Raw genomic sequence first — 13494 nt, 5'->3', positions numbered from 1 at the left:
AGAGTTCAAATGCACCAAACTGTTAAGATATCAAAGTTGAAACTTATCAGAAATTACTTCAAAAATGTTTGTGTTGCCATATATGTCATGACATATTCATATTTCTTTAATAATGCAAAGAAAGCAAAATGGCTTCCTGAGGAGGTCTTACAAATAGTTGTGAAAAGAAGAGAAGTGAAAAGCAAAGGAGAAAAGCAAAGATATTCCCATTTGAATGCAGAGTTCCAAAGAATAGCAAAGAGAGATAAGAAAGCATTCCTCAGTGATCAGTGCAAATAGAGGAAAACAACAGAATGGGAAAGACTAGAGAAAATTAGAGATACCAAGCGAACATTTCATGCAAAGATGGGCTCTATAAAGGACAGAAATGGTATGGACCTAGCAGAAACAGAAGATATTAAGAAGAGGTGGCAAGAACACGCAGAAAAACTGTACAAAGAAGATCTTCATGACCGAGATAATCATGATGGTGTGATCACTCACCTAGAGCCAGACATCCTGGAATGTGAAGTCTAGTTGGCCCTAGGAAGCATCACTACAAACAAAAACTAGTGGAGGTGATGGAATTCCAGTTGAGCTATTTCATATCCTGAAAGATGATGCTGTGGAAGTGTTGCACTCAATATGCTAGCAAATTTGGAAAACTCAGCAGTGGCCACAGGACTGGAAGAGGTCAGTTTTCATTCCAATTCCTAAGAAAGGCAATGCCAAAGAATGCTCAAACTACTGCACAATTGCACTAATCTCACACCTTAGTAAAGTAATGCTCAAAATTCTCCAAGCCAGGCTTCAGCAACAGGTGAACTGTGAACTTCCAGATGTTCAAGCTTGTTTTAGAAAAGGCAGAGGAACCAGAGATCAAATTGACAACATCTGCTGGATCATCTAAAAAGCAAGAAAGTTCCAGAAAAGCATCTATTTCTGCTTTATGGACTATGCCAAAGCCTTTGATTGTGTGGATCAAAATAAACTGTGGAAAATTCTGAAAAAGATGGGAATACCAGATTCTTGAGAAATCTGTATGTAGGTCGGGAAGCAACAGTTAAAACTGGACCTGAAACAACAGACTGGTTTCAAATAGGAAAAGGAATACGTCAAGGTTGTATATTGTCACCCTGCTATTTAACATATATGCAGAGTACATCATGAGAAACGCTGGGCTGGAAGAAGCACAAGCTGGAATCAAGATTGCTGGGAGAAATATCAATAACCTCAGATATGCAGATGATACCACCCTTATGGCAGAAAGTAAAGAGGAACTAAAAAACCTCTTGATGAAAGTGAAAGAGGAGAGTGAAACAGTTGGCTTAAAGTTCAACATTCAGAAAACTAAGATCATGGCATCTGGCCCCATCACTTCATGGGAAATAGATGGGGAAACAGTGGAAACAGTGTCAGACTTTATTATTTAGGCTCCAAATCACTGAAGATGGTGATTGCAGTCATGACGTTAAAAGATGCTTACTCCTAGGAAGGAAAGTTACGACCAACCTAGACAGCATATTAAAAAGCAGAGAAATTACTTTGCCAGCAAAGGTCCATGTCATCAAGGCTATGGTTTTTCCAGTTATCATGTATGGATGTGAGAGTTGGACTATGAGGAAAGCTGAACATGGACGAATCGATGCTTTTGACCTGTGGTGTTGGAGAAGCCCCTTGAGAGTCCCTTGGACTGCAAGGAGATCCAACCAGTCCATCCTAAAGGAGATCAGTCCTGGGTGTTCATTGGAAGGACTGATGCTGAAGCTGAAACTCCAGTACTTTGGCCATCTCACGTGAAGGGTTGACTCATTGGAAAAGACCCTGATGCTGGGAGTGATTGAGGGCAGGAGGAGAAGGGGATGACAGAATTTGAGATGGCTGGATGGCATCACCGACTTGATGGACATGAGTTTGAGTAGACTCCAAGAGTTGGTGATGGACAGGTGTCAGGAGCCATTATGGGAGGTCCTGCCCATGACGAGATCATGAAGAAAATACCAGGCAGGCAAGGCCATCCGGGACCCCATCCATGACGAGGTCATGAAGAAAATACCAGGCAGGCAAGGCCGTCCGGGACCCCATCCTTGACGAGGTCATGAGGAAAGAAGCTGACAGGCAAGGCTGTCTAGGATAAGGGACCCTCCAGGTTGGCCTCGGCCTCCACCCCACCCTGTATCCTCCCCCCTTTTCTACTGTTGTTCTTGTTTACCCTGCTGCGGATTCTTGTGTTGCCTGCCGAGAGCTCTCCTGCTCCTCTTTCACTGAATGAGGACCAACTTAAAATCCTAATTAATAAATCTCCTGGATGCTGGTACCCTATGAACGGGCCAGGGATGAAGGAAATGCTTCAGTTCAAGCCCTTTTGCTGGCATTCTGGCTTGTTTGATAAATATATGCTCTCTTTGCACAAAATGCTCATGATTGTTCTAAACATCCTAAGCACAGTACACTAATAAAAGAAACTATTAAACATAGGTCCCCCTGCGGGGTGAAAAAAACTCCAAAAATAATAGCCACAAATGTGCCTAATAGAAAATACTTTAGATAGAGATTAGCTGGAGACTTCTTGCAGGTAATTAACTTTTAGACTAAGAGCCTGTTTTGTGCCATATCTGCTGTTTTTGCAATCCTTTGCATTTCTGTTCTGTAAAAATGTAATCCTATCTAGTTCCCTTGGAGATGACACCTAATAGAAAGGAAATAGATTAACCACAAAAAAGACAGGGTCAGCCACTGAAGTTGCTAAAAGTTGCACCAGGTGCAAGCCACACATTGTCAACAGGCCTGAAAGCCAAAAGATATTATACATAGAGATTAGCCATAAAAAAGGCCCTAATAGGCACAGAGTCCTTTGGGGGGTGAGGAAGCCCTATTAGAAAATACAAAAAAAATATTGTTTTAAAAGTGGTTATTAGATCAACGTTTGATTGATGTTAATGTGCTGAGGTTGTGCAGTGGAAACTATTGTTAATATAGTTGGAGATCTAGAAAAATAAGAGCTTAGCCCTCGTGTAAAAACAATAAGATAATTATTAATTTTAACCAAGAGTGCTAAACAGGGGCTGCCTCTCCAGAGCCTCAGAGTCTTTGCGTGCTAAACTTTTTAGATAAATTTAGCTGAGAATTTCTGCAAAAAGACTGTCTTTTATGTTAACAGGATTGTCTTTCTATTATGTTACAACTTGCTGTACCATGAGACTGCCAATTTTCTGTTTTCTGCTAACCTCAAGGCCAGAAGATAATGTACAAAAAATCTATGGGAAAAGACTCTCATAAACAAAAATATACAGAGCACACCTGCTTTCGTGAAGGACAAGCTGATGTAATGTTAAACTAAGTCTGTGTGCTTATCTGCCCCTTAGAAATGTACCGACTTAGGGCATAAAGTCTATGGTGAAAAATAAAGCAACTGCCAGACTCTGCTTCACATTCCTGGTCTGGTCTCTCTCTCTCTCTCTCTCTCTCTCTCTCTCTCTCTCTCTCTCTGTCTCTCTCTCTCTCTCTCTCCCCCCCTAGCAGACTTGGCCCTATCAAGGCCTGTCCTACATGTCTCTCTCTCGCCGATGCCGTTCACCCTGAGGGTTCCCCTGGATTCTGCTGGGGCTGGACCCCGGCAGACTGGGAGGCCTGGCATGCTGCAATTCATGGAGTCGCAGAGTTGGACACGACTGAGCAACTGTACTGAACTGAACTGAATGTTTCTTAGAATTGGTGATAATGAAGTATGGACTGTGTACAAAGAGAAAAATAATAATTTGATTCCCAAATATAGGAAAAGATGCAAATTGATATTTGAATACAACAAAAGGTAGTATACTGAATAATTTGTATAGTCCTGACACAGTTCTAAATGTTTCCCTTTATTAATGCATATAATGACCATGAGATTATTATATTATAGTATTATTAGCCACATTTTTCATATGAGAAAAGGGAACATAATTTGTGTAATGTATCCATAGTTACAACTATTAGATGTTGGCTCTGTATTTCTACCAAGATAGATTGACTCCATAGAGCATGTCCATAATATGCCTGTCATAGTTAATTTCAAATATGCCTATTAAAATGCTATATACATATAATAAACAATCATAGTAGAATATTTTTAATATACTATGCTCTACTATTTTCCCCAATATTATTTAATACTAATGAAAAATAACATTCAACCTTTGGACTTTAGTAGCTTGACCACATACTTAGTATTAATTTCCAAAAGACACAAACTTATCATAACCTGGCCATTCAAAATCAAATTTCTTCCAAAATTATATTTTTAAATTGCTGAAATACCATGATCATAACAACTCTATATTTCTGGGTCTGTCAGTCCTGGCACTACTGAAGGCAAAGATATATAAAATGATATTCACATGCATACTTTTCTGATATTATCCTTACTTTATTTAATTTCAACTAAAACCTTCCAATTTTGAGAATAATGCTTACCGGGAGGCAAGGTTGATCAAAAAACACTTTTCTTCTGCATTATCTGTCCAGAAGAATGTCAACTTTAACATTTGCTCACAAATAAAGTATCAAGACCATTTCAGTTGAAAATTTCTGTAATATAATATTTTTTCTTTGAGATAAATTCTTTTTAAGTTTTAGTGCAGTCATTTTGTTTTATTCTGAGGGAAAAATTAATCAACCTAGAAAGTTTGTTCAGTTCCTGATCAAATGTAACATCTGCCAGGAATTTATGTCTAAAATGAATATCAGAAGCAGAGCAGCATATGCCTTGCCTCTTATCCTAATAATTCCAGGGCACTTCACATACTGGGGATTGATGATTGCAACATTTGGTCATCCCTGTGGACCAGTTTCCAAGGAAGAATTCTTGGCATATCTCCAAGGGCAAAAGGGAATTGGCATGTCTTCAAGGACTAATGCAGGTGTGCCAGGTCATGAGAAACTAGATGTCTTCCTTTCCAAGACCCATAGTGGAGGGCCTAATGGTTTGGTCTTCCTGTGTGATGCTCTAAATATTGCCCTGGGTGTAGAGAAACTATTTATAGAAAAATACTTGCTTATTCTATGCCTGAAACTTTCAGGGAAAGAGTGATACATATTCACAATGAGTCTTTTATATTTAATTGTGTGACACTATTATGGGAGTAGGCATTTTCATTAGAAACAAATTGAGAATTTAAGAAAATTGAAAGAATGATGTGAAAATTTTCAAAACTTTTGTAACATTTTGATAAATTTCTCAGGATGATTTTTTTAATAGAAAGCTTGTTTGCATACCTGTATAATTTCATAATTATTATCATACTGAGTGCTCATTATCTACCCTTATTTGATAATTTACATTTCATAACATACTATGACCAATGTTATTCTAGCCTCTCATAAAACCAATAATTTCACATTTTATTTATTAACTGATACCCCATGACCAACTTTATTCTAGTGAAGTTTTCTTCAGATGTTAAGAATTTTATTGAATGTTATTCATCCAAGATGAGACAACAAAAAAAGACTATAAAAAGGGATAGACTAATTAGATTAAAATACTCATGAATCTTTCATTAATTCATGATAATTAAACCAATTTTCATATAGATTTAAAAGTGACTCTTACTGGAAACTCTGGTCATACTCCAGAATTTTAGGAGATAGTTTGTTTGGAAAAAAGGAAAAAATTGTGCATTTATTGTACTTATAATGAATTTTGGAAGAGCAATTATACTCACCCAAACTTCATTCTGCTAGAACAGGTGTGAAATAAAATTCATATTTTGTGGTGAGATAAGAAAAATTATAAACAAAAACTTTCCTCTGGCCTTTCACCTCCTCTCTCCCCTCTCCTGTGCATGTGTATCTGCATTATACATTGGCCAAGCCTCCACCACCAACAGAAGCACCTGCTCAGCCTTAAAGAGCAACATTTTTCTAGCATCAACAGAGCAACCCCTTAAGATATTCCTTCTTGATCTCATATGGGACCACTATGACCCATGACTTCCCTGGTGGCTCAGATGGTAAAGAATCCACCTTCAATGTGGGAGGTCTGGGTTCAATCCCTGGGTCAGGAAGGTTCCCGGGAAGAGGAAATGGCAACCCAGTCCAGTATTCTTGCCTGGGAAACTCCATGGACAGAGGAGCCTGGTGGGCTGCAGCCCGTGGGATCGTAATGAGTAAGACTCAACTGAGCAACTAACACTTTCACGTGCACCATGACCCATTATTGCTTAGATCCAGATTGCATCCACTGTCAAATATACATCATTTAATGTACATGTCTCCGTCTCAAAACTTATGGAACTGTCTTTTGACTTCTAGTGGGCAGAACAGTTCTTGGAGATTTCTGAGGAGTTGTCCTCAGGTTATAATCCTCGACTTGAATAAAATTTTCTTTTCTTTTTTTTTTTTTTTTTGAGTAACCAATTAATTTTTCACTGAAAGTCCAACTCTTTGAGACCCTACGGACTCTAGCCCACCAGACTCCTCCATCCGTGGGATTTCTCAGGCAAGAATACTGGAGTGGTTGCCATTTTCTTCTCCAGGGGATCTTCTGGACCCAGTGATCAAACTCAGGGCTCCCACATTGCAGGCAGATTCTACCCTCTGAGCCACCAGGGAATCCAGTCTTCTTTAGATTAAAAAGCCAGAATAAACTTACTTGATGATAGGTAACTTAGAGAGTTAAGTCAAATAGGAAGCTAATGGTAATTTTCAATGTAAAAGCCACATCAACAACCATAATATTAGCGTTAGCCACTTAGTTGTGTCCAACTCTTTGCAGCCCCATGGACTATATAGCCTACCAGGTTTCTATGTCCTTGCAATTCTCCGGGCGAGAATACTGGAGTGGGTAGCCATGCCCTTTTCCAGGGAATCTTCCCGACCTGGGGATTGAACCAGGTCTAGAGCATTGCAGGCAGATTCTTTACCCTCTGAGCTACCGGAGCTTCCCTGTAGCTTTTGGTGACTATAATTTTGTGACTATAATTTTGACTATAAATGCGTGATTATAGTTTGATGACTATAATTTTGGTGACTGAAAAGTTACCAGGAGCAAGTCACTTGCTTAATATTTTCCCATCGTTGAAATTTATCTTGATTATGTTCAATTTTTTTTTTTATGATTCGGGGCCATTATTATACCGTTTATTGTATAGTAGCAGAAACCAAAGTCTAATCATAGATTAAAAAAAAAAAAACTTTCTTGATTTAATATGATATAATTTCATTCTCTAATTTATTAGTTTTAACTATGCCATCCACATGCATTCCTTTCTCTCTTGGGTTTTTTTTTTTTTTTTTTTTCTTTCTTCTTTAATGAATGAAAGAATGTTTCTGTTTTTCTCTTTGGATGCTGCTGCTGCTGCTTAGTCCCTTTATTCATGTCGAACTCTTTGCAACTCTATGGATTGCTCACCAGGCTCCTCTGTCTTTTTGGATAAATATTATTAAATTATCTTTTTTGTTTTCTAATTCATTCATTGTTATCTAAGTTGTATCACTTTGCACCTACTTTATGAGATTCGTGGGGAACAAAAAATAATTTTCACTCTGCCCGTTCAGCTTTTTGGCTGAAACCCACCTCCTTGTAATGAAAGGCAGATGACCATAATAAAAACAAATAGAAATTTAGTAACATATATGCCCCCTTTATACATGGGAGACACCCAAGAAAACAGTAATTCTCCAAAAAGGGTCCAAGCCACTACCTTAAATACCATCTCCAGCTAAAGATAAAAGAAGATGTGGGAGGGTGGGAGCCAGCGAAAGAATAGTAACCAAGAGTACAGTTGTTAATGCAGACTCAGTTTCATTCCTTCTTCACTGAATAGAGATTTAGTCATCTTTCTCTTCCTCGTACATAAAGGGAGGCAAAGTGAAAGTGATAGTCAGCCAGTCATGTCGGACTCTTTGTGAGTCTTTGTGAGCTCATGGATTGTATGCAGCCCGCCAGGCTCCTCCGTCCATGGGATTCTCCAGGCAAGAATACTGGAGTGGGTATCCATCCCCTTCTCCGGTGGATCCTCCCAGACTAGGGATCAAAACCATGTCTCCTGTGTTGCAGGCAGATTCTTTACTGTCTCAGCCACCAGGAAGAGTATGAGTGTTAGTCACTCAGTTGTGTCCAACTCTTTGCAACCCCATGGATTGGATTGTAGCCCATCAGGCTCCTCTGTTCATTTGGATTCTCCAGGCAAGAGTACTGGAGTGGGTTGCCATTTCCTTCTCCAAGGGATCTTCCCCACCCAGGGATTGAACCCTGGTCTCCTTTATTTCAGGCAGATTCTTTACCCTCTGAGCTACATGGACATGTCCCCTTTAAATGTAAATGCTTCCTACAAAAGGATAACTTCTATTCAATTTCCAGAACATCTTCTGTGTCTACTGTTTTATTTTTATTTATTTTCTTAATAACAAGATAATACTTGAGCCTAGGAAGCACCTATTGGCATTGAAAATTCTGTTCCCTTTCAGGATGAATTTATTGTTTTTTCTCTAGCACCTAGTAATACCTGCTTGGCCCATTCTGGAAAGATGTATATTAAAGGTTTTGAGGGACGGCACAGATAGAACACTTCAAAGAGAGAATGAGGAGAGGTCACCAAGGATAAACTTGAGGTGTATATAAAAATATGTATACATATGAACATTTAATCATAGCTCGACAAGTGAAATATATTTCTACATTTTATGATTAACTGGAAATTTGTGGTATGTTTCTGCTCTTAGAGAGAGATTAACAAGTAAACATTAAAACATAAAAATAGCAATTTGATATATAATTTTATTAATACTAAATAAATATAAAGGCCTGAAATGATCTACAGAATACATACACAGTGCAAGTGAAAGTGCATACAATTAGAACTGAGGAAAATATAGGTAAATATAAATAAATTTCAACAGCTGACATTTTTCACACAATTGTAAAAATTTGAGCATTTTAGTTATAGTGCATAAGTGGAAAGCTTTGATAGAGAAAAAATAAAGGGAAATAGTTTAATAATTTTCTGTGATGATGGTGAAATATGATGAAAGCAATTATCTAAATCTGATATTGTGCTTAGAAGGAAAACTGTATGTAGGTTTAAGAAAGGGAATGAGTGATGACTTGTTAAGACAGCCTTAATAAATCTCTAAAATAATACATAGTATATCTCATCAGCTGTCACTTGCAATAGTTTATAATGTAAAATCACGTTGTAAAGTGAAGTTTTCAGGAGTCAGATATCAGTAATGTAGATCAGAGAAGAAAATTAAAATTTTAAAGCCAAATGTATACATTGTGCACACACACGCATCCTTTCACATGAAATGTCTTCAGCTAGCCCCAAGACTGAAGACTGTTTATTTCTGCAGGACGTTGGTTTGTGATATATGTAAGATACATGAGAAGCCCTAACCAGTTGACTGCGATGATTACAAAACACATCAACAAAGTATAAATCTACATACACTCGTTTCCTTATCCTAACCATTAAAGAAAAAAATCATTTGGAAAGAAATCTATTAATCACTATGCCATTTTTAATCTATAAGTAAGCAATGTTTTTGAAAGAATTCTAGAAATAGAATTTTCAATTAATGTTCTTTGAGTGCTGATATGCACAGGATTGACTAAATACCAGGCAAGATATAAACATGAATAAGATAGAATTCTTAACCTTAATGAATCCATCACTATGTTTCCACAAGCCAAAAAAGCAAAGAAAGCATTTACTTATATGCTGCATGTGTCGCGTTTGTTTCATGCTGTGGAGAGAAAAACTATGACTAAATAAATTTTTCTCAAAGAGCTTACAATCTTGTTGAAGGGAGAGACAAATATTTTAAATACATGTATTTTCTCCTAAAAGAACTTCATGAAATTAATCTTTGGTTCCTTTCAATAAATGTTTTGACTGCTCAATTTGTTTCATTACTTCTCAATGATTCATGCACAGTGAAGGCAGCAATGGGGATTTCATCTTTTCCAGAGCTCATTTTGTAACAATGTTGGGAAGAATACATTAAACTGGGTTGATGTTCAAGTCTCTTTTCAAGGAAAAGTAAAAGCAAAAATTTAGAAAGATGGTAACAATAACCCTATATGCAAGACAGAAAAAGAGACACAGATGTATAGAACAGACTTTTGGACTCTATGGGAGAAGGCGAGGGTGGGGTGATCTGAGAGAACAGCATCGAAACATGTATATTATCAAGTGTGAAACAGATCGCCTCTCCAGATTGGATGCATGAGACAAGTGCTCAGGGCTGGTGCACTGGGATGGCCCAGAGGGATGGGATGGGGAGGGAGGTGGCAGGGGGGCTCAGGATGAGGAACGCCTGCAAATTCATGGCTGATTCATGTCAATGTATGGCAAAAACCACTACAATATTGTAACGTAATTAGCCACCAACTAATACAAATAAATGAAAAAAAAAAAAAGTTTCATTTTTAATACCATCGACTTAATGAAGTTTTTCTGCCTGATTTGGAGAAATGAGATCTCTAAATATACCTCCAAAATGGCTTAGGAATTATGCTATGCTAAGGTACTTCATGTTTCTACACACACACATAGACACACACATACACACACATTAAAAAATTATCAACTCTTTGATCTTAGGGAAGCACATTACAGTGAATAAAAATTAAATTCTGTACTCCACTGCATAAAGGCATCACCTTTATCTTGATACTACACCTGTTCTTGGCCAAAAGGCCGAGAAGTGATCACCTTTATCTTGAAAACAAGGTAAAAATATAGCTTGTCAAAAGACTAGAAAAATGAAAAATGACCAGAAATATAAGAAAAAGCATTATGCTTCTGAAAGATGAGAGAAGAGTAAAAAGGTATATTATTGAACAAATGCAAGCAAAAATAAATAGCAATTGCAGTAAATATAGAGTCTAGAAAACATGGATATCAGAGCAAAAATAAATCGTAATAATCTCAAGTAGAATTTGTAAAAATAGAAAATAATTAAAATAAATTAGGTAGGTGAAACAATGCACATTTAAAACATTTGAATTTGTTGAGAATTTTGAATTAATACAAGTAATTTACATTTACATTATCTCCTAATAAAGAGTTTATGCTTATGCATATTATTTTTAACATTTAAAAATAGTTACAAAAATCAAAGATTGTTTTACATAGAAAGCAATCTAAATTTCAAATAACAAATGTTTTTATAACCACTGATGCTTGAATAAAATGATCTATGTAGTTACAAAAGTTTAAACAAGAAATATGAAATACCTAGAAAATAAAAAAATGCTTTCTGAAATATGCTCTCAATAGAGAAAATTAAAATTATAATTCAAGGTTATGTATAAGAAAAGCTTTAAAATATAAGAAATTTTATTATTCTAAATGATTAAAAATTATGCGTTACCAGAGCTTCTGAAGTCGTTGCAAACTGTTAGCTTTATAACTTTCCTCTGCTTAAAAAAAAAAAAAAAAAAAATTAGATGAACCAAGCATTTAGTTAATAATTTATTTTTAATAATCATATCAAATCTATAGAAATCAGCAGAAAGGCAGTAATGTTTTAAAATACACAGAATTTCAACAAAGTAGCATTTACTGAAGCTCATTGACCTGTAACAGAAAGGTAGCCTTTTTAAATATTTTCAGTTGGGAAGGGAACTCCAATCCAAGCCTGAAGGAATATACATAGTATAACTGATTCACTTTGTTGTACATCAGAAAGTAACGCAACATTGCAAAACAATTATGCATCAATAAAAAATAAATATTAATAAAATAGAATTGATATATTCTGGGAGCCGTAAAAGTGATAACACTGCATGCAGAATTTTAACTTATAAACTTACAAATATTTCATGTCCAAAACACTGCAAACAAAACACAGTCCTTTTAGATGTCAATGATAGAGAAATAATCAAAGGTTAAACTTGTAAGTGTACACAGAAAACCTCAAAAAAGGACACAGGAAATGATAAGAATATTGTTCATATACATAATAAACACACACACACACTTATATATATTTAAAACTATCAATCTGTTTACAATAGCTAGGACTTGGAAGCAACCTAGATGTCCATTGGCAGATGACTGGATAAGAAAGCTGTGGCATATATACACAATGAAATATTACTCAGCTATTAAAAGCAATGCACTTTTATGCATTTTTTTTTACCTCAGCTTGAATGAGGTGAATGAAACTTGAGCCTATTATACAGAGTGAAGTAAGTCAGAAAGAAAAGCAACAATTCAGTATATTAATGCATATATGTGGAATTTAGGAAGATGGTAACAATGACCCTATATGCGAGACAGCAAAAGAGACACAGACGTAAAGAACAGACTTTCGGGCTCTGTGGGAGAAGGTGAGGTGGGATGATTTGAAAGACTAGCATTGAACCATGTATATCACCATATGTGAGACAGAGCACCAGTCCAAATTCGATGCGTGCCAACAGGACACTCAAAGCCAGGGCACTGGGACAGCCCTGAAGGATGGGATGGGGGGGGAGAGGGAGGGGGTTTAGGATGTGGGACACATGTACACCCATGGCTGATACATGTCCTATTATGGCAAAAACCACCAAAATATTGTAAAGTAATTAGTCTCAAATTAACATGAATAAGTAAATAAAAACTATCAACCTAGAAGAACACATACAAAACCCTGAATAACTTCTTAGGCATTTCTATTTCCTTAAATTTTCCAAATATCTCCAATATTAACACACTCCATTCTAAATGCAAAATTGTGAAATGCTGTTTTCCTTTCGTTTTTTTGTGTGTTTGTCCGTTAAATCAACCAAAACTAATTTATAAAACTACACATGAATATTTGTTAAGAAAAAGGCATTGAGCAATGAAAATACTGCAGGGATGTGAATGTTCTGATGGTAATGGTCAATGTTTATTCAGTTCAGTCGCTCAGTAGTGTCCAACTCTTTGCAGACTCCATGAATCGCAGCACGCCAGACCTCCTCGTCCATCACGAACTGCCAGAGTCCACCCAAACCAATGTCTATTGAGTCAGTGACGCCATCCAACCATCTCATCCTCTCTCATCCCCTTCTCCTCCTGCTCTCAATCTTTCCCAGTATTAGTATCTTTTCAAATGAGTAAGCTCTTCGCATCAGGTGGCCAAATATTGGAGTGTCAGCTTCAACATCAGTTCTTCCAATGAACACCCAGAACTGATCTCCTTTAGGGTGGACTGGTTGGATCTCCTTGCAGTCCAATGGACTCTCAAGGGTCTTCTCCAACATCACATTTCAAAAGCATCAATTCTTTGGCACTCAGCTTTCTTTAGAGTCCAACTCTCACATCCATACATGACTACTGGAAAAATCATAGCCTTGACTAGACGGACCTTTGTTGACAAAGTAATGTCTCTGCTTTTCAATATGCTGTCTAGGTTGGTCATAACTTTCCTTCCAAGGAGTAAGCATCTTTTAATTTCATGGCTGCAATTATCATCTGCAGTGATTTTGGAACCCAGAGAAATAAAGTCAGCTACTGTTTCCAGTGTTTCCCCATCTATTTGCCAAGAAGTGATGGGACT

The sequence above is a fragment of the Muntiacus reevesi genome, chromosome 9 (assembly GCF_963930625.1).
Source record: "Muntiacus reevesi chromosome 9, mMunRee1.1, whole genome shotgun sequence".
Classification (NCBI taxonomy): domain Eukaryota; kingdom Metazoa; phylum Chordata; class Mammalia; order Artiodactyla; family Cervidae; genus Muntiacus; species Muntiacus reevesi.
Note: the sequence above shows the minus strand (reverse complement) of the source record.